The sequence below is a fragment of the Pongo abelii genome, chromosome 8 (genome assembly GCF_028885655.2).
Source record: "Pongo abelii isolate AG06213 chromosome 8, NHGRI_mPonAbe1-v2.0_pri, whole genome shotgun sequence".
NCBI lineage: Eukaryota > Metazoa > Chordata > Mammalia > Primates > Hominidae > Pongo > Pongo abelii.
The window spans coordinates 65,064,898-65,085,870 of NC_071993.2; the positions used below are offsets into that span (position 1 = coordinate 65,064,898).

The 20,973-nt window shown below is 49.8% G+C and overlaps 1 long non-coding RNA gene across 1 annotated transcript in view; it reads left to right on the forward strand.

Moving 5' to 3' along the window:
* LOC129048255 (uncharacterized) overlaps positions 1-20,973 on the forward strand; it is a 40,758-nt gene that overhangs the window by 14,449 nt on the left and 5,336 nt on the right. The window contains exons 2-3 of the long non-coding RNA XR_008510455.2: positions 662-724; positions 1,511-1,652. This is a non-coding gene — a long non-coding RNA (uncharacterized LOC129048255). The remainder of the gene's footprint in view (positions 1-661; positions 725-1,510; positions 1,653-20,973) is intronic.

The following is a 20,973-nucleotide window of genomic DNA, read 5'->3' on the forward strand; positions in this document are numbered from 1 at the left end:
CCCTGCCTCTGGGCCTTGGGGCTGACCTGGGGTCCACTTTTTGGGGTATGGGAGGGTTTCCCAAATGTGTCCTATCCTCCCAGCTCTGACCCTGGGGGCCAGCTCTCCAGCCAACCGTGGAATTACATGAGTCCCTAAATAACCAGCTGCAGGTTAGGTCCAGAGCAGGCGTTCTTGCTCAGCGACAGCCCAGCCCTGGTTCCTTGCATGGTGGTTGCAGGGTGACCAGACACAGCAGAACACCTCTCCAGAGAGGTGGAGACTGGCGAGGATGGAGGAGGCAGCATCTCACTCACTCAGCAGTTTACTGAGCATTGTCACTGTCTGACGCTGTGCCTGGTCCCGGGGACATGATGGTGACCCGCCCTTTACAGTGTGATACATTCTAGGGTGGGTGACCTAGCAGGGAGCCCAACCTGGCCCAGGGGGCCTGAAAAATACCTCTGAGATGTGATGGCTGAGACCTGAAGGAGAAGTCGGAGTGAGCCGGGGTGTTTACTGTACATAATCACCTATGAGATAGGTAGCTGCTATCCCTACTTGACGGATAAGGAAAAAGATTCTCAGATAAATCAATATAGAAGCGGCTTTCCTATGGTCACCCAGTAGGTAGCAGAGCTGGGATCTGAACCCTTCCTTGTCTGACTTCAAATTCCACCAGGCCCTGACATTCTCCAGCTTCCATGGTGTTCCTGCAATCCGAGTGCCGCTTATCTCTCTACAGGTGAGGTTAGGGGTTGGGAGGATGTCCTGGGCAGGGAGCACCAACTTCTCTGGCTGCAGGAGGGGAGGGAGGGGGTGGCCGGCTGCCCTGGGTGCCCTTTCTTTCCCTTCTGTCCAGGGCTGGAAGAAAGCCATGCTTCTGACTCCAGGAAGTGCTTTGGTGGAGCTGGACCGGCTTCTGAGCTGTCTGTGGTGTGAGGCTGGGCTAAGTGTTTGGTTACTTGGGATGGGGAGCCACTGGCCTGAGGTGACACAGACAAAGGGGAGCCAGGAGAACCCGTCCTGGTTCACTGTGGAGCACCCCGACCCTGCTCCCCTGCAGCAGGCTCAGCCATAAGGCATTGCCAGCCTAGCCCTGCGGTTTCTTTTGCTGGGATAAATTCAGTGGAAGGAGCTGTGTAAAGGCACCACAGGTCCTGCCCCACAGAGAATCCTTGTCACTTACATGCTCCAAGAGGTCTCAGAACTAGGGGACTTCCTCCCCTACCTCCTCCTTGTCTGGAGCTGGCATTAGGCCCCACATCTTCCAGACCCAGGGAGGGCATTTACTCCCGGAGATGGCTGGGCAGACCCTCAGTAGGTATTCCACGCAAGTGCTCATGGCTTAAACCCAACACTTGATTTCTCCCTGAGCCAGTCTCTGTGAATGTCCTCACCATTGTCCTGTGTCACTCCTGGCCTCCTGCTAACAACCAAATCTATTGGCTCTCTAGATCCCCAATATCTCCATGTCACACTACTTCCATTGTCACTATTCCTGTCTGTATCCTTGTCTTCGGTCCACCAGATGACCGGCTGGCCTCCTAATTGGGCTTCCTGCATTCCTGCCTGTGCTCGGAGCTCCCTTCTCCACTTGCCTGCCGGAGGAGGTTTACAAACAAAATCAGATCATGGCACTCCGCTGGGGCTCTGCATCCTGTGGCCAGCAGGTAGGGCTTCTGCGACCTGGCCCTGGCCACCTTTGGCCTCCCGTCCTCCCATTCCTTCCAGGCCCCACTGTGCCTTGGTGTCCTTGCCCTCCTTTCTCCTCCCCAACTTCACCTGCCAGTTCCCATCTCCCGTCCTTTGCAGGGTGTTTCTGCTGCTGGAATTCTCTGCCCCTGGGTCTCTGTGTGGTTAGCTCCCTTTCACCATGCTCAGTCAAGGTCTAATATTGTCCCCCCACCACCTCCTGCATTCACTCTCCATCTCATTACCCTGTTTTACTTTCTTCAGAGCACTACGTTGTTTTGTTGTCCTCTCCACTACCCCAAATAAAATGTAAGCTCCAAGATGCGAGGGCATTTCCTGTCCCATCCATTCTGCACCCCAGAGCCTGGGCTGGAGCTGAGAAGGTGCTCAAGGAATGTTTGTTGCATGAGCCAATTTCATAGTGCTCTAGGCTCCCAGGTGGAAAGGTCCTTGGTCTTTTCTTTACCATGTCTTGGAAACTCCCCTGTACCCCAGAAACTTCCTGGTCAGTCCCTGGTCAGTGTATATCGTGCTTCCTGTGACATGACATCAACTTTTCAGTGACTTCCACTGGTTTTGGCCCAGCTTGAAGAGCCTGACACCTCTGCAGGGAGTTCTACCAGGTATTCAAAGAGTGAGTCTTAATGCAAAAAGAATGAGAGATGCAGGGTCATGAGTTGCAGGTTCAAGTTCTGACTATTCCTCTTCTCCATGATCAGCTGTAAGTCGTCGAGGTCTCTGGCCCTCGGCTTCCCCTCTGGAAATGCTGGGAACCATACCCCTCAGGGCTTCAATAGTGTGGGAGGAAATGCCGGCCAGTGTGGGCAGCCGGGGGTCTGGTACAGGCCTGTGTTTAACAAGTGCTGTTTGAGTTTAGGGAAAACGTCTCCACGATTCTTCATTATCCCATAACATTGAGGCCCTCGTGCCCTGCCCATGTATAGCTGCTCCCTCTGCCCGGGGGCATCTTCCAAATTGGAAAAACAGAGAGGAAAAGAGCAGCCCTGCTCAGATGGGGCTGGGATGTGGAAGGGAGGTGGGGTGCGGGTGGTGTGCCGTGCTCTCCCACAGTGATTTGTAGTGTTTTGTCTTTTGGAAAACATTGCGGTGCAAGGTTGCCCAAGGTCAGTGCCTCTGTTCTGCAATCTCTATATGAAAAGGGAGAAGAGAAAGTAGGCACTGCTTCCAATTTTTTAAGGAGTTGGCCAAGAGCCAGCACCAGGCATCAGAGGAAGGCAGCTGACTGCACTCGGCCACATCCCAAAAGTGCCTGGAAGGGGAGGGAGGAAGCAGGCGCTTCAGAAGGCACTACTGTGTGTCAGGCCTCATGCTAGGAATGCTGTAACAGGGAGCAGTGATGGAGTCCTTGAAGTACGCCAGACATTGTTCTAAGCACTTTATGTAGATTGACTCATTTCATCAATTTCTTTTTTTTTTTAATTTTATTTTTTTCTTTATTTTTTTTATTATTATTATACTTTAGGTAAATCTCCCAATGCTATCCCTCCCCCCTCCCCCCACCCCACAACAGTCCCCAGAGTGTGATGTTCCCCTTCCTGTGTCCATGTGTTCTCATTGTTCAATTCCCACCTATGAGTGAGAATATGTGGTGTTTTGTTTTTTGTTCTTGCGGTAGTTTACTGAGAATGATGATTTCCAATTTCATCCATGTCCCTACAAAGGACATGAACTCATCATTTTTTATGGCTGCATAGTATTCCATGGTGTATATGTGCCACATTTTCTTAATCCAGTCTATCATTGTTGGACATTTGGGTTGGTTCCAAGTCTTTGCTATTGTGAATAATGCTGCAATAAACATATGTGTGCATGTGTCTTTATAGCAGCATGATTTACAGTCCTTTGGGTATATATCCAGTAATGGGATGGCTGGGTCAAATGGTATTTCTAGTTCTAGATCCCTGAGGAATCGCCACACTGACTTCCACAATGGTTGAACTAGTTTACAGTCCCACCAACAGTGTAAAAGTGTTCCTATTTCTCCACATCCTCTCCAGCACCTGTTGTTTCCTGACTTTTTAATGATTGCCATTCTAACTGGTGTGAGATGGTATCTCATTGTGGTTTTGATTTGCATTTCTCTGATGGCCAGTGATGGTGAGCATTTTTTCATGTGTTTTTTGGCTGCATAAATGTCTTCTTTTGAGAAGTGTCTGTTCATGTCCTTCACCCACTTTTTGATGGGGTTGTTTGTTTTTTTCTTGTAAATTTGTCGGAGTTCATTGTAGATTCTGGATATTAGCCCTTTGTCAGATGAGTAGGTTGAGAAAATTTTCTCCCATTTTGTAGGTTGCCTGTTCACTCTGATGGTAGTTTCTTTTGCAGTGCAGAAGCTCTTTAGTTTAATTAGATCCTATTTGTCAATTTTGGCTTTTGTTGCCATTGCTTTTGGTGTTTTAGACATGAAGTCCTTGCCCATGCCTATGTCCTGAATGGTATTGCCTAGGTTTTCTTCTAGGGTTTTTATGGTTTTAGGTCTAACGTTTAAGTCTTTAATCCATCTTGAATTAATTTTTGTATAAGGTGTAAGGAAGGGATCCAGTTTCAGCTTTCTACATATGGCTAACCAGTTTTCCCAGCACCATTTATTAAATAGGGAATCCTTTCCCCATTGCTTGTTTTTCTCAGGTTTGTCAAAGATCAGATAGTTGTAGATATGCGGTGTTATTTCTGAGGGCTCTGTTCTGTTCCATTGATCTATATCTCTGTTTTGGTACCAGTACCATGCTGTTTTGGTTACTGTAGCCTTGTAGTATAGTTTGAAGTCAGGTAGTGTGATGCCTCCAGCTTTGTTCTTTCGGCTTAGGATTGACTTGGTGATGCAGGCTCTTTTTTGGTTCCATATGAACTTTAAAGTAGTTTTTTCCAATTCTGTGAAGAAAGTCATTGGTAGCTTGATGGGGATGGCATTGAATCTGTAAATTACCTTGGGCAGGATGGCCATTTTCACGATATTGATTCTTCCTACCCATGAGCATGGAATGTTCTTCCATTTGTTTGTATCCTCTTTTATTTCCTTGAGCAGTGGTTTGTAGTTCTCCTTGAAGAGGTCCTTCACGTCCCTTGTAAGTTGGATTCCTAGGCATTTTATTCTCTTTGAAGCAATTGTGAATGGGAGTTCACTCATGATTTGGCTCTCTGTCTGTTGTTGGTGTAAAAGAATGCTTGTGATTTTTGTACATTGATTTTGTATCCTGAGACTTTGCTGAAGTTACTTATCAGCTTAAGGAGATTTTGGGCTGAGACAGTGGGGTTTTCTAGATATACCATCATGTCATCTGCAAACAGGGACAATTTGACTTCCTCTTTTCCTAATTGAATACCCATTATTTCCTTCTCCTGCCTGTTTGCCCTGGCCAGAACTTCCAACACTATGTTGAATAGAAGTGGTGAGAGAGGGCATCCCTGTCTTGTGCCCATTTTCAAAGGGAATGCTTCCAGTTTTTGCCCATTCAGTATGATATTGGCTGTGGGTTTGTCATAGATAGCTCTTATTATTTTGAGATACGTCCCATCAATACCTAATTTACTGAGAGTTTTTAGCATGAAGCGTTGTTGAATTTTGTCAAAGGCCTTTTCTGCATCTATTGAGATAATCATGTGGTTTTTGTCTTTGGTTCTGTTTATATGCTGGATTACATTTACTGACTTGCGTATATTGAACCAGCCTTGCATCCCAGGGATGAAGCCCACTTGATCATGGTGGATAAGCTTTTTGATGTGCTGCTGGATTCAGTTTGCCAGTATTTTATTGAGGATTTTTGCATCAATGTTCATCAAGGATATTGGTCTAAAATTCTCTTTTTTGGTTGTGTCTCTGCCTGGCTTTGGTATTAGGATGATGCTGGCCTCATAAAATGAGTTAGGGAGGATTCCCTCTTTTTTGATTGATTGGAATGGTTTCAGAAGGAATGGTACCAGTTCCTCCTTGTACCTCTGGTAGAATTCGGCTGTGAATCCATCTGGTCCTGGACTCTTTTTGGTTGGTAAGCTATTGATTATTGCCACAATTTCAGCTCCTGTTATTGATCTATTCAGAGATTCAATGTCTTCCTGGTTTAGTCTTGGGAGAATGTATGTGTCGAGGAATTTATCCATTTCTTCTAGATTTTCTAGTTTATTTGCATAGAGGTGTTTGTAATATTCTCTGATGGTAGTTTGTATTTCTGTGGGATTGGTGGTGATATCCCCTTTATCATTTTTTATTGCAACTATTTGATTCTTCTCTCTTTTTTTCTTTATTAGTCTTGCTAGTGGTCTATCAATTTTGTTGATCCTTTCAAAAAACCAGCTTCTGGATTCATTAATTTTTTGAAGGGTTTTTTGTGTCTCTATTTCCTTCAGTTCTGCTATGATTTTAGTTATTTCTTGCCTTCTGCTAGCTTTTGAATGTGTTTGCTCTTGCTTTTCTAGTTCTTTTAATTGTGATGTTAGGGTGTCAATTTTGGATCTTTCCTGCTTTCTCTTGTGGGCATTTAGTGCCATCAATTTCCCTCTACACACTGCTTTGAATGCATCCCAGAGATTCTGGTATGTTGTGTCTTGGTTCTCGTTGGTTTCAAAGAACATCTTTATTTCTGCCTTCATTTCGTTATGTACCCAGTAGTCATTCAGGAGCAGGTTGTTCAGTTTCCATGTAGTTGAGCGGTTTTGAGTGAGATTCTTAATCCTGAGTTCTAGCTTGATTGCACTGTGATCTGAGAGATAGTTTGTTATAATTTCTGTTCTTTTACATTTGCTGAGGAGAGCTTTACTTCCAACTATGTGGTCAATTTTGGAATAGGTGTGGTGTGGTGCTGAAAAAAATGTATATTCTGTTGATTTGGGGTGGAGAGTTCTGTAGATGTCTATTAGGTCCACTTGGTGCAGAGCTGAGTTCAATTCCTGGGTATCCTTGTTGACTTTCTGTCTCGTTGATCTGTCTAATGTTGACAGTGGGGTGTTAAAGTCTCCCATTATTAATGTGTGGGAGTCTAAGTCTCTGTGTAGGTCACTCAGGACTTGCTTTATGAATCTGGGTGCTCCTGTATTGGGTGCATATATATTTAGGATAGTTAGCTCTTCTTGTTTAATTGATCCCTTTACCATTATGTAATGGCCTTCCTTGTCTCTTTTGATCTTTGTTGGTTTAAAGTCTATTTTATCAGAGACTAGGATTGCAACCCCTGCCTTTTTTTGCTTTCCATTTGCTTGATAGATCTTCCTCCATCCTTTTATTTTGAGCCTATGTGTGTCTCTGCACGTGAGATGGGTTTCCTGAATACAGCACACTGATGGGTCTTGACTCTTTATCCAATTTGCCAGTCTGTGTCTTTCAATTGGAGCATTTAGTCCATTTACATTTAAAGTTAATACTGTTATGTGTGAATTTGATCTGTCATTATGATGTTAGCTGGTTATTTTGCTCGTTAGTTGATGCAGTCTCTTCCTAGTTTCAATGGTCTTTACATTTTGGCATGATTTTGCAGCGGCTGGTACCGGTTGTGCCTTTCCATGTTTAGTGTTTCCTTCAGGAGCTCTTTTAGGGCAGGCCTGGTGGTGACAAAATCTCTCAGCATTTGCTTGTCTGTAAAGTATTTTATTTCTCCTTCACTTATGAAGCTTAGTTTGACTGGATATGAAATTCTGGGTTGAAAATCCTTTTCTTTAAGAATGTTGAATATTGGCCCCCACTCTCTTCTGGCTTGTAGAGTTTCTGCCGAGAGATCAGCTGTTAGTCTGATAGGCTTCCCTTTGAGGGTAACCGACCTTACTCTCTGGCTGCCCTTAACATTTTTTCCTTCATTTCAACTTTAGTGAATCTGACAATTATGTGTCTTGGAGTTGCTCTTCTCGAGGGGTATATTTGTGGTGTTCTCTGTATTTCCTGAATCTGAATGTTGGCCTGCCTTGCTAGATTGGAGAAGTTCTCCTGGATAATATCCTGCAGAGTGTTTTCCAACTTGGTTCCATTCTCCCCGTCACTTTCAGGTACACCAATCAGACGTAGATTTGGTCTTTTCACATAGTCCCATATTTCTTGGAGGCTTTGCTCGTTTCTTTTTATTCTTTTTTCTCTAAACTTCCCTTCTCGCTTCATTTCATTCATTTCATCTTCCATCGCTGATGCCCTTTCTTCCATTTGATCGCATCGGCTTCTGAGGCTTCTGCATTCTTCACGTAGTTCTCGAGCCTTGGTTTTCAGCTCCATCAGCTCCTTTAAGCACTTCTCTGTATTGGTTATTCTAGTTATACATTCTTCTAAATTTTTTTCAAAGTTTTCAACTTCTTTGCCTTTGGTTTGAATATCCTCCCGTAGCTCGGAGTAATTTGATCGTCTGAAGCCTTCTTCTCTCAGCTCGTCAAAGTCATTCTCTGTCCGGCTTTGTTCCGTTGCTGGTGAGGAACTGCGTTCCTTTGGAGGAGGAGAGGCACTCTGCTTTTTAGAGTTTCCAGTTTTTCTGCTCTGTTTTTTCCCCATCTTTGTGGTTTTATCTACTTTTGGTCTTTGATGATGGTGATGTACAGATGGGTTTTTGGTGTGGATGTCCTTTCTGTTTGTTAGTTTTGCTTCTAACAGACAGGACCCTCAGCTGCAGGTCTGTTGGAGTACCCGGCTGTGTGAGGTGTCAGTCTGCCCCTGCTGGGGGGTGCCTCCCAGTTAGGCTGCTCGGGGGTCAGGGGTCAGGGACCCACTTGAGGAGGCAGTCTGCCCGTTCTCAGATCTCCAGCTGCGTGCTGGGAGAACCACTGCTCTCTTCAAAGCTGTCAGAGAGGGACATTTAAGTCTGCAGAGGTTACTGCTGTCTTTTTGTTTGTCTGTGCCCTGCCCCCAGAGGTGGAGCCTACAGAGGCAGGCAGGCCTCCTTGAGCTGTGGTGGGCTCCACCCAGTTCGAGCTTCCCGGCTGCTTTGTTTACCTAAGCAAGCCTGGGCAATGGTGGGTGCTCCTCCCCCAGCCTCGCTGCCGCCTTGCAGTTTGATCTCAGACTGCTGTGCTAGCAATCAGCGAGACTCCGTGGGCATAGGACCCTCCGAGCCAGGTGCAGGATATAATCTCCTGGTGCACTGTTTTTTAAGCCCGTCGGAAAAGCGCAGTATTCGGGTGGGAGTGACCCGATTTTCCAGGTGCCGTCTGTCACCCCTTTCTTTGACCAGGAAAGGGAACTCCCTGACCCCTTGCGCTTCCCGAGTGAGGCAATGCCTCGCCCTGCTTCGGCTTGCGCATGGTGCGCGCACCCACTGACCTACACCCACTGGCTGGCACTCCCTAGTGAGATGAACCCGGTACCTCAGATGGAAATGCAGAAATCACCCGTCTTCTGCGTCGCTCACGCTGGGAGCTGTAGACCGGAGCTGTTCCTATTCGGCCATCTTGGCTCCTCCCCTCATCAATTTCATTCTCTCTGCCTCTATGAATATGTGTTATTGTTCCCATTTTATAGATGGGTTAGCTGAGGCACAGGAAAGCAAAATAACATATCTAGGGGCCCACAGCCAGCACGGATGTAATTTAATCCCAGTCCCACAACTACCTGGAGATGAGGATCATTATTACCACCATTTTATCCATGAGAGCTCCAAGGCTTGGAGAGGTTAAAGCAACTCGTCCAAGGTCACGTAGCAAAAGGGCACCACAGAGCTGGGATTTGAATTCCAGTCTGAGTGACTGCAAAGCAGTGCATCATCCTGTGCTATGTAACTTGGCTGGTCTCCTCGCCTTTTCTCATTCCCCTGAAATGGATGGGCTGGGGGCTGGACACATGGCTGCTGGCAGTCTTCAAAGATTGCGAGGGATGGTGGGAGCTAAGCCAGCCCCCAGAGCTGCTGTGGGCCCCCCTGATTTCCCCACTAATGGTGCCTTGGGCTTTATGTGGACGTTGGTGTTTCCAATACAGACCTAGAGGAAGAATCTTAAATCCCTGGTAAACCTCCCTATTGAGCCACCTTCTTTGTTATCAGAGGGATGTCAGGAAAGACTCAGATAAAGAGGTAATGTCTGGGCCTCACCACCCCAAAACAGACCCTTACACACCACAGGATGAAGTCGGAGGGGGAGAAGTCTCTGGGTTGGAGCCAGAGCCTATGGAGGACCAGGCGCGAGTTGGCCCAGCGTGCTGGCCTATATCCAGCCTGCAGCCCCCACTCCCTGTCTTCCTCAGGCACCCTCCTTCTCTGCTCTCCCCACCACCATCAGAGCCTCCTCCCAGGAAGGGGTGGGAAGTTAGGGTCCTGGTCTCTTTGTGATGGTCTGCAAGGGCCTACTGTGGCTGTGTCAGTGTAGGAAGAGCCCAACTTTGAGGGTCCAGAGATTGGGCTCTCTTCCCTAACAGTTGCAGCTCCATCTCTGATTGTCTTAGGAGACATGGCATCATCCTAGGTTTCGCTTTCCTCATCTGTACGGTGGGTGTAATAATGTGGCCCCTGAGCTGACAGATGAGGACCAGATGGGGCGAGGGATAAGAACGCACTCTGAACATGGTCAAGTCTTGGCTGGCTGCCCACAGTCACTAACTTGTCCTATAGCCCAGTGGCCGAAAAGTTGGCATCATATTGGAATTATCTGGGGACCCTAAAACATGCTGATGCCTAGCTCCTCCCCCCAGGTGTTCTGATTTAATTGATTTGGGGGAACAATCAGACATTGGGAGTCCTAGGAGCTCCCAGGTGATTCTAATGTGTGGTCAAGCAAGGGAACCATAAGAAGCCCCTTCTATTCAGTGATTCCACTGGCTTATTAGGCAGCAAGGGAGCTCGTAGGTCACCATCAGGCCCAGATTTTTCTCTTGGATGCCTGTTCTGCTCTCTGGATTTGTCCTAATGTGTCCTGCTGAGAGTTTAGAATCCTAAACACCTGCTTTTTATGGAATGTGCCTCTGGCAGATGTCTGGAGAGCAGAAGCGCCCCATGATTTTTGCTGACTTCCTTCTCTGTGTGGAGGCTATGCTGGGGATGGGGCGGGGGGCAGGTAGTGAGAGACTCAGACCTGATCCTTGCCCTTTGCACACTCATGCAGGGGTCCTTGCCTTCTGTGTTCTCTCCTTAGAGGTCAAGGGGAGGAAAGAGGAAAGGAGCAAAGCATGGCTGGGCCCGTGCTTCCTGCTCAGAGCTTTCCCGTGGATAGGATGTGAAAGCAGGTGAGAAAGACCTGTCATCCCCACTCACAAATGAGGAATCCGAGCCTCTGACAGGTTCAAAGACTCACCCAAGGTCTCACAGATCATGAGTAACAAAATGGGAGTGAACCCTGCTCTCTCTGCTCTCCAAGCACCTGCTGTGGTGGGGGTGGGGGGGGGAGACAGGTGGCAGATGGCAGGAGGTGTGATTCCAGAGAGGCAGGCAGGGCTGGAGGCTGGGGTCACTGTTTGGGGAACAGACTGGGTCCAGAGTCCCCTTTGTTCTCTCTCTGCTTCTTCCCTCCCCTTGGGTTCCCCAAAGCAGGGGACAGCTCTGGGTGTTTGGGGGAATGAAGGGTTATGAACAGGTGTTTCGTCTCCTGGGTTTCAGTGTCTGACTGCAAAATGGCCTCTGACCTCACTTTCTTTGCTTATGGAGTATTCAGGTGGGTGTCAGTGATCTGTGAGAGAGGAAACAGCATCCTCAAGATCAGCCTCAAACTCAGTGGCTGCATCTGAAGGGGCTTAGGAGGCCAGGGCCATGTCAGGACCCAGGACCACCATGTGATGAAGGTGGCCAGGTGGAAGGCTCCCATCATTGTGGAGGGCTTTGATGTCAAGTGACGGCAATCTAGCTTCAGTGGGGGAGTCAGGAACGGTGTTCTGGGTGCTGCTGCTTGAGTAGGGGATACAGTCTGTATCTCACCCAGTCTCGCTTTTCCTCATCTGTAGAATAGGAGGTACTGTAAGTAATTGTCAAGGCAAGTGCAGGGTGGAGCCTTATAGTGAGGTTACACCATCTTCCCATCCATCCATCTACCCACCCATCCACCCACCCACTCATCCTCCCTTCATCCATCCATCCATCCATCTATCCATCCATCCATCCATCCATCCACTCTCCCATCCATCCATCCACCCACCCATTCATTCTCCCATCTTTCCATCCATCCATCTGTCCACTCATACTTCCTTCTATGCACACATTGATTCTTATGAGTTACTTTGGTGAACCAGCTCTGAGCAGATACTTGCATTGAGATGAGTCAGAATTTTTCCTGCTTCCATGGACTCTCAGACCCCGCAGGGAGTCCAGTCCTGTGAATAAAGAGGCCACTGGGGCAGGTTTCAGAGAGGAGACACTATGTGAGCTGGTTAGAGGTGAGAGTGAGAGTTTGCCAGGTGGGTGAGCAGGGAAAGCATCTCAGGCACAGGGCCTAGCAAAGGCCTAATGTGCTGTGGGGTACTTAGGGCCTTCTGGCTCTGTGGTGGGGCTGGAATTGGGCAGTAGCTACAGCTAAAACTGTGGCTGGGGGTTTCTGAGCCAGGGTCGAACATGCTAAGAGACCCTATTTTAGGGAGTGGAGTCTGGTTGACTCAGAGAGGACAAGGAGAGGCAGTGGGCATAAGATGGCAGCCCGAGGCAGGGGACAGGGCTGCTGGGGAGGCTGATATGCTGGTCTGTCCCATTATCCCCAAGAGAATGTGCCTCCCCTCTCTGTCCAGCTTCTGTCTCTCTCTTTTTTGTGGTTCAGGAGGCCTGTTCTTTGCCCAGATACGGAACAGGCAAGAATGCCCAGCCTGGCCCTGTCATTCCCTGTTCAGCCCCAGTGGAAGAAGTGATGCTGTCATTTGCATTTCAAAACCTGTATCTCCCTGCATCTTCCCTTAATAAGAGCCAATTACACCTCTGCCCTAAACCGCAGGTTGTCTGCCTGTCATTGGGCTTTTATCCTGTTTGGGGTGGGGAAGAACTGCTCCTTTAAATGTCACATTTAGCATATGCAAATGAAGAGATAATTGTCCTTAATGGAAAATGAACTCACCTGCTTGCTGTGAGCTCCAGACAAAGCAGGCATTGATGACACCGGCACCAGGATGGGCCTGGGATCTGTGCTTCCACCCCTGCTTTAGCCAGGGGCCCAGCTGGCCTGGTCTATCTCCACCCATTGAGAAGATGACAGTCCAGGGATCTGTGCCAGTTGGAAGGTAACACATTTAGAGGTTGTTCCTCCATTTGACAGATGTGGACGCCGAGGCCTGGAGGATGGGAGCGATTGGCCCAAGGTCACAGGCTGAATCAAACTTCTTAGGGAGCTGAGAGTGGAAGTCTATAGCAGCCCATGCTGGGGAAGTGAGGGCGCTTGAGAGTGGATGATTTTCCAATTAGGCAGATGGGAATCATGAGCCAGCCCTGGGATCTAGCACTTGCTGGGAGCATATATCTTTAGTAGATAATGATTTCCAATCTGGGCATTGCGTTTGGTTATCTGGAAGCTGAGGTAAGAGGGCTGGAGAGGACAGGTGCTTTGGAGACCACCTCAGCACTTCCCCCATGGAGCATAATCCTCCCTACCCCTAGTTATGTTTCTCTCAAAACCAAGATTACAAGTGGAATGCATTCAGAGGGAGGGAGTCCTCTGTCACTGGCAGTGTGCAAGCGACATGGGAGGGCCCCCTGAGTGCGCAGTGGTGCAAGGAGTGGAGATTCCTGGGAGGAGAGAAGATCTCTTTGAGAATGAGCCTCTTCTCATTGGCTAGGGCAAAGCCTCTTCTCACTGGCTAGCCCTTGTGCCCTGAGCTGATGACAGGATGAGGAATTTCAGGAGCCCCAGGCCTGGCTGGGACGTGGAGATTTGGACCTTCTCTGAGATTCGAAGCCTCTGCCTTGTTCTCTAATTCCAGAGGCAGGAGTTTGGACAGTTCCTCATGCCTGAGTCCCCTCTTGGTTCCTGCTTGGCTTTGGGGTCCTGCCCGGCCTTGGGGTCCTGCCCCTGCCCGCTGGGGAAGTGGTGGCACTGTAGAGTTTGAAAACCTGGATTCAAGTCCTAGCATGTCCACTTGAACATGACTTCTATCCTCTGGGAGCCTCGGCTCCTTCACCAGGAGAGCGGATGTCTGTGATATCTGCCTCCTCGCAGTTTTGTGGGGATGCCCCCAGGGCTCAGCAGATGCCTGGTACTTGGGAGAGACTTGGTGGAGATTTGCTTTAAGAAGCACTGGTCTGTCCCCTTCCCTTTGCCTATGGAGGGGCCTGACGCCTGCTGCAGTCTCCCAGGTGCTCTGTGCTCTGCCCACCTCCTGCTCAGCTGCCTCCTGTTGCCTCTTGCTGGGTCTCCCAGATGGGCAGCTCAGCCTAGCCCCTCACTGCTGGCTGACCCAGGAAATGCCATGACCTTGGAGAGGAGGCACTGGAAACCTTTGCCTCTTTTTCCCCAGGTGTCCTGATGGGTCTCAGAGAGGATAAGGAACTTACATAAGGTCACACCGTGAGGTCAGGGGTCAGCTGGCATGTCTCCAGCTTTGAAGGCCTAAGTGCTTCTGATGTCACAGTGGGGTGCATCCCTGTGGGATACAGAGGGCTCAGCTGCTCCAAGATGAGGCCATATCCTTTGGCACCAGGTGGCATTGGCCATAGGCAGGGTGAGGATCAGGAGGTAGGCCTTGGTCTGTTCAGGGTGCTTGGAAACCCAGCTCCCGGCAGATGTCAGCCCTCCCTCCCGCCATTGCTCTTGGCCCTCTCCTCTCTGCCGTGGCTTCTCCAAGAGCCCCGGCCCCTGGGGCTGCATAGGCCCACTCACATGAGAGATAGGCACCCCAGGCCTCAATCCGACCTTGCCCAACGTCCTCCAGCTTGTTAACCACTTGGTCTTGGATGACCTCTCTGGTCGCCAGGGTCCTCGTGTGTGAAGTAGGACAGTGATGCATACTGCGTGTGGTTTTGGGGAAATTAGATAAAGCACCTATGAAGCATCCAGTTCCTGAATTCTGGTGTCCTCATATATCAGACAGACTCCACTTCAAACCTCAGCTCTACCAGTATCCATCTGTGTTAACTGGGGCGATTACTAAGCTCTCTGGAACCCAGTTTTCACCACATGAAGTGGGGCATCTTTTCTCTCTAAAGCCTGGAATTTTCCCTTGGGGAGTTCACAAGATTGCCCCCGGATATAATCCAGCAGCAGCAGGCTCCTTCGCAGGCATCTTAGGCCTTTCCCTCTTGCTCGGCCCAACCCTCCCTTCCAGCTCACCTTCTTGTTCCTCTTGTCCTCCTCCACACGGGCCACTCCACACCACGCATCCTTCCCAGACCCTTCTTCGCTAGACCCCTGACTAGCTTCTCCTAATGCCATCCCCCAACCCACCCACTTGACAGACACCTATATTTCCTTCAAGCTCATCCTAAATGCCATCTGCTCTGCCGAGGGGGTCAGGGAAAGCATGGCGGAGATGGTGGCTTTGCCTGCCCCACCACAGGACTTAATCATCTAACAGCCCCTCGGACACAACTCAGCTGAGGGTGTCATGTGTTGTGATGTGTTTTCCTCCTAGAGCATGAGGTGTGGGCTCTGCTCTTCACTGCCTGCTCCCAGGGCCTGGCACAGTGCTCAGGGAGTGTCCGTGGGAGGGTTTGAAGCGGCTCTGGCCGCCGTTGTATGTCTGCAGTTTGCAGGGCTGAGCCTCACTCAGTCTACCAGGGGCTGCAAGGTGTTGCCTCCCTGGGCAACACCTTGGTCGTCATTAGGGCTGGTCAAATATTCCAATTGGCTCTCTCTTCTTCTGGGCACGTGGTGGGATCACCATTCCCTGCCCCTCCTGAGGGGTGTGGCATGTGATTTGCTCTGGCCAATGAAAGGGCAGCAGAATCAAAGAGGATTACTGCTGAGTGGAGGCTCTAGGGGCAGAGTATTACTTGCCATGTTTCTTCCCCTGCGTTGAGGATTATGGAAGCAGGCAGTGGGATGGAGCCTCTGGCAGCCCACGTGCCGCAGAGACCCTGCCAACCTAGATCTGACCTGTACCATGAATGAGAAATTGACATTTGCTTTGTTAAGCCACTGAGATTTGAGGGCTGGCTGTTCCTGCAGCAAAACCTAGTCCATCCTGACTGACCCAAGAGACCATGCAGGTGACGTAAGTATAAGAAGGAGTGGGTTTCAGGTAAGGCATGAATAGGAATGAGGGTGGGGATGGGTGTATCTTGCTGAAGACTGCACATCCTACCCAAAGACATTCAAATGTATCACTTTTAAAAACACCACACTAGCTCAATAACACCCATCTGCCAGTGACTCAGATTGGGCCAAAGACCACAGCTGACTCTCCCTTCTGTGGGTCTAGGGATGGAGGGCAAGGGCGTGGGCATCAGTCCGAACCCTCCCTACAGTGTGAAGACTTACTCTAGGTGGTGCATACAGGTAGTGCCCAAGCTCTTCTCCTAGTTTGCAGGTGTGATAGCAGAGGGACACATCAGCTCTTCTCTCCGGATGCCCAGGCCCACAGCCAGGGCTGGCTGACTCTCAAGGACTCCTCCAGGCCCTGGAAGGCAAGCCACTGGCTGATGATAAATTCTGTGTTGGGTCAGAGTGGGAGCCCTGACCTCCCTTGAGACCTTGTGGGGAGCTTCCTCCCAGCTCCGGTCTCCTCGGCCTGTCTTCGAGGCTGCCCGGAAGCTGTCTCCCTGTGATTAATGAGCATTTCCCCTCCCTCGGGCCTATGCTGGGGGACGGATGGGATGTGGCTTTGGCTGTTGTGGGTAGTGCTGGGGTTTGGGGAGCCTTGGAGCGTGGGCTGCAGCTGTTTACTTGGCAGGGCCTCACTTGCAGATGTGAGGCTGCAGGGTGGGTAGAGAAGCTGAGGGGTGGGGTAGAACCCAATGAGAAGCCAGGACCATTGCCCCTCCTCAGGAAGAGCCTGTGTGCTCCTGGAGCGGGGCTCACACTCATTGCCCCATGTTCAGAACCCTGGTTCTCAGAACCTGCCCCCTGATGGTGGCCCGGCTGCCTCCAGCTGTCTCCAAGTGTTGGTCAAGTTTCTTGCCCCAGGCGATCCTGGATGCTCAGCCGAAGGCCTCTCTTACTCAAGCCTGTGTGGTTTTGGTTTTGGGGCTGAAGCAGCATTGGGCTCCGGCCCAGCTCCAATTATCTTGGGCAGTAGAATTTGGGGCCGGGAAAGGTCAGGCGTGGAAGAGTTCTTAGCTAATGGAAAGATGGAACTGTGGGCTCCTCCCTGCGTAGCTCATCTCAGGGGATGGGGCAGGCCCTGCTTCTTCCTAGAGTGCAGCCATGGGTTTCCAGGATGTGAGCTCAGCAACTCTGGGTGGGGGTCCTTTTCCCACCCCATCTGACACATTTTCTATCCCTTGTCCGGAGGGACCTGCCAGGTCTTTTTCAACCTAGAACAAAAAGTTGTAGAGGATGCAAGCAGGAGAAGCTTCTCAAGTCACTGGCTGAATGTGGTGAGATTAGAGTAGAGAGGGCATTCAATATACTCTGTCAGTGCTGAATAGTTTTGTGCTTATTGACATGAATAATTCATCCATTCCTTCTTCTTCCATCCTTCCAAGCTCATCCATCCCTCTATTAATTTATCTTTCCTCCAATCAAGCCATCTATCCATCCGTCCATCCATCCATCCATCTATCCATCCATCCATCCATCCATCCATCCATCCCCATGATCATCTAGGTGAGTACTTGCTCTGGGCCAGACCTTGTGTCAGTTGCTAGGATACAGTGATAGACATTTCATGATCCCTGCCCTGAAAGTGTTCTCAGTCTGGTGACCAGCTATTCAAATAAACACTGGCATCTCCTCAGCAATATCATGCTGTAGTGAATGTGAAAGTTGTTTCATGAATCCAGAGGATTAACTGACTCCAACTCAAATGTCACCTCTCTAGAACACTTTCTCTGATTCCACTGTGTGGCATGGGAATTTGAGGGGCAGAGAAGAGGGTGAAGAGCATTTCTGGCACATGGACCAGGTGCTGCCAGGCCAGAGTTCTGCAAATACGTAGCATGTTCAAGGCCGCAGGGGGTGGGGGCTGGAGAAGGAGCAGTGTGAGGGAATCGGCTGGAAGGGCAAGGTGGGCCTGAGTGAGGAGGGCCTTGAATGCCAGGTGAAGGCTCTTGGGTTTTAGCCTGTGGTCCTTGAGGCACCAGGGAGCAGTGGGAAGCAGAGGCCAAGCCTGGTCAGATGTGTATTTTAGGAAGGTCATTGAGGCAGTCATATCTGGGTTTGGATTCAACTCTGCCAGTTTCTAATTCTGTGACCTTGGGCAAGCAAATTAACCTCCCTGAGGCTGTTTCCTTTTTTCCCAAATGGAGGTGATGCTCTCTACCTCATTGGGTTGTTGGGTCTGTAATGAGATCCTACTGAGATGTACCTGGTGCAGTTCTTGGCACACCGTAGATGATCAAATAACCACCTTATTAAGGGCTCTGCTGGGACATAGTTGGAATTAGAGCTTGGGTCTTCTGCTGATTCCAACTCATGGTGCATGTCAGAGCTAGTCACTTCATTTTCATGGGCTTCAGTTTTCTTATCCACAAAGCAGTCATAAAAGCCCCTGCATGGGAGTGCTGTGAGGAGGGAACAAGGTGATGGGTGTGCTGCCAGGTCAGCTGGTGGTAACAGACTCAGCCAACCAGTGGTGCCCCAACTTGGGCAGGTCCTGGGGATGGCACCAATGACCCTGGGTGGCCTGGCATCTGGCCATTCGAAACTTCCCACCCATGAGTGGCTCCCTCACCCCCGCCCTGTCCCACCCTGCCCAGCTGCTCTGAGGAGATGGCTCCCTGGCTTCATGACTGCAGCTACTAATCCCAGGGAGCAGCGGGCTGAGGCAAGACCCGACACGTCTGCGGCACTTGGCAGCCCGACTTACCCAATGCGTTGGCTCTACGCCATCCCCACCAGCTATAGAGTAGAGCTGCTGCCCATCAGCCCTGCCTGGCACCCCAGGCTGACCTTGGCTCCTGCTTGACCTTGGATCTCGATGGGCCAGGGAAGAAGTCAGAGAAAGCCGTGTCCAAAAGTAGAGCCATGCCCATAAGGACCTACTCAACTTGTCCTGTGAGCAGCAGGAAGGTCTTGCACCCGTAGTTTCTGCTCTCACATATCAGTTTCTGTCAGAGCCTCAGTTGGTTCATCTGCAAAATGGGAGAGATAATACTGACCTCACAGGTTTTACGTGGGAGTCAAGAGAAGAAGAGGGAGGGAAAGACATTTGTAGGGTGTAACACATGCATGTTTGGTGCCTAATGGCAGAGTCACTGAGTGCCTGGCATGGCAGCTCAGTGTGATGGCTTACAATGGGAACACCTTCCAGAAGGAAATAAAGCGTTCTGGGGAAGCAGGGACCCGGCAGGTAAACAGCAACAGCCAGGATCCACGAGTGCCATCCCTTCTCACCTGGCTCTCGCTGTGTGTGTACATACATACTCACACACATACAAATGCACAATGCACATATGGCACAAACAAATACATCTATATTTACGCAATATAGACACAGCACGATACACAATGTCCACGTACACCTGTGCTTCAGGATTCACACACATCACAAGCAAATGCACAGACCCATGCCCACCATCCATTTGCACACCTGCAACTCATACATGATGATGCCTTTTCCAGGATAAAAATACCCATTTACTTGTGTTGACCCTATTAGTCCTGCAGCAGAATGTACCAGAATAAACATTCCCCTATAACATCGAAGCTCTTTTGATCTGTAGAGTAAGGAGGAGACTGTAGAGGGCTCCCCTCCCCATCCTCGCTTGCTCACTTGCAGATGGGGAACCTGAGGCTCAGAGAACTGAGGGCCACGCCACTGCTAGCCTGTGACTTTGGTCAAGGCAGTGTTCTCGTTGTGCTCCTGGATGATCCCTTTACTGCCTGCAACTTTCCTCCTCCCTTCTTTGCTCTGGTCACAGGCTCTAACATCTCCCATGGTTCCCCAGCCCCTCACTTGACCCTCAGCTCCTCAAGTGGGGCAAGAAAGAGGTTAAGCCCTAACTTGAGAAGCAGGAGCATCCTGTGCTGGGGCTGGCACAGGTGGGTGGTCGCCACGGCAGCTGTGTTCTTTGAAAAGACAGCAAAGCCTGGCTGTTCACACCAGGAAGGGGGTTGTCCAGGGGCTGGTTTTTCCATGGACACCTCAAGCCCAGGGCTTGTGGATTACAGTCTTTTGAAGAATATTTGATAGCCGAGAATGAAATGATCAACTCCACAAAATGACTGCAAAATCAAAATTAATGTTTAATTGAATATGTGCATAACATAACATCATGTCAACTTGTTAAATTCAACTCACTCCAGCTCCTATGAAGTCAGATGTAAATGATACTTGTGTGAGCTGTGGATGCATTCTGATGTGTTTATATGATGTGGTATGACGTTCTAGAGTGAGAGGGTTGGGGGCTATGACTATTTAAAAACAGTCTATTAGGGCAGCATGGGGGTGGGGATGCAGCCAATAATAGCTGAGCAGCTACTTTCTGACTGTCCCACCAGTGCCCACTGGAGGCGTTTCCAGCACCGATGGATAGATAAGCTAACTTATAGGGAGCACTTGAGTGAATATTCTAGAGTCCTCCCAGATGATCTGGTAAGTTCATGCAGTATCTGAGAGTGATCTGCTTGTCCTGGTCTGTCTCCTGGGGGCTGGGGATGCAGATGGGGCAAGAAAAGATAGCCTGCAGAAGAGGAACCTGGGGCTTTCACCATTGCCTCCATACCTGAGGCAGCCCTAAGGCCCATGGGCAGAGCATCTGGGACATGGTATTACCAGATTTTGGGTGACTGTAAGGAAGAATGACAGACTGCCTTGTTAAAGAGAATCACAAAGTGGCTCACTACTGCACAGCACTGGGCTATATCTGCAAAGCATTTGTAGACAATCTTATTTTCACCTTGGAAGGGCAGGATCAGTTTACATACATGGGCAATGGGGCCAGTGAGGTGCAGAAGGGTTGAGTGAGTCACTGGGGTCCTCACTGTTGAGAAAGAACAGCTTTGGGACTAGAGCCAACTCTCCTGACATCTGGGCTGGGTAGAGCTGCCATGCCCCACCCTTCATGCAATCCTTCATGCTATCCTTGGGAGGTGCTTTGGCCAAGGCATGGTTCATGCTGCTCTTCCACATTTGCATAGGGCGTCCACCTCCACTCTGTGGCCCTGCATCACGCAGCTGTCTGAGCACAGTGTGCTGTGCTGGAGGTGGTTAGTGCTCACAGGAGCCATGGGCTCCCTCACACTTCCCAGCCTCCTGTGCTGAGACTGGGCCCAGGTGACTGGTCTGGCCAATGGACTGTGAGCAATGGGGATGTGTCCCTTCCAGGCCCAGCAGGGGCCATTTACCTCGAAGCTAATGGGCATGGGCTCCAGAACGCCCAC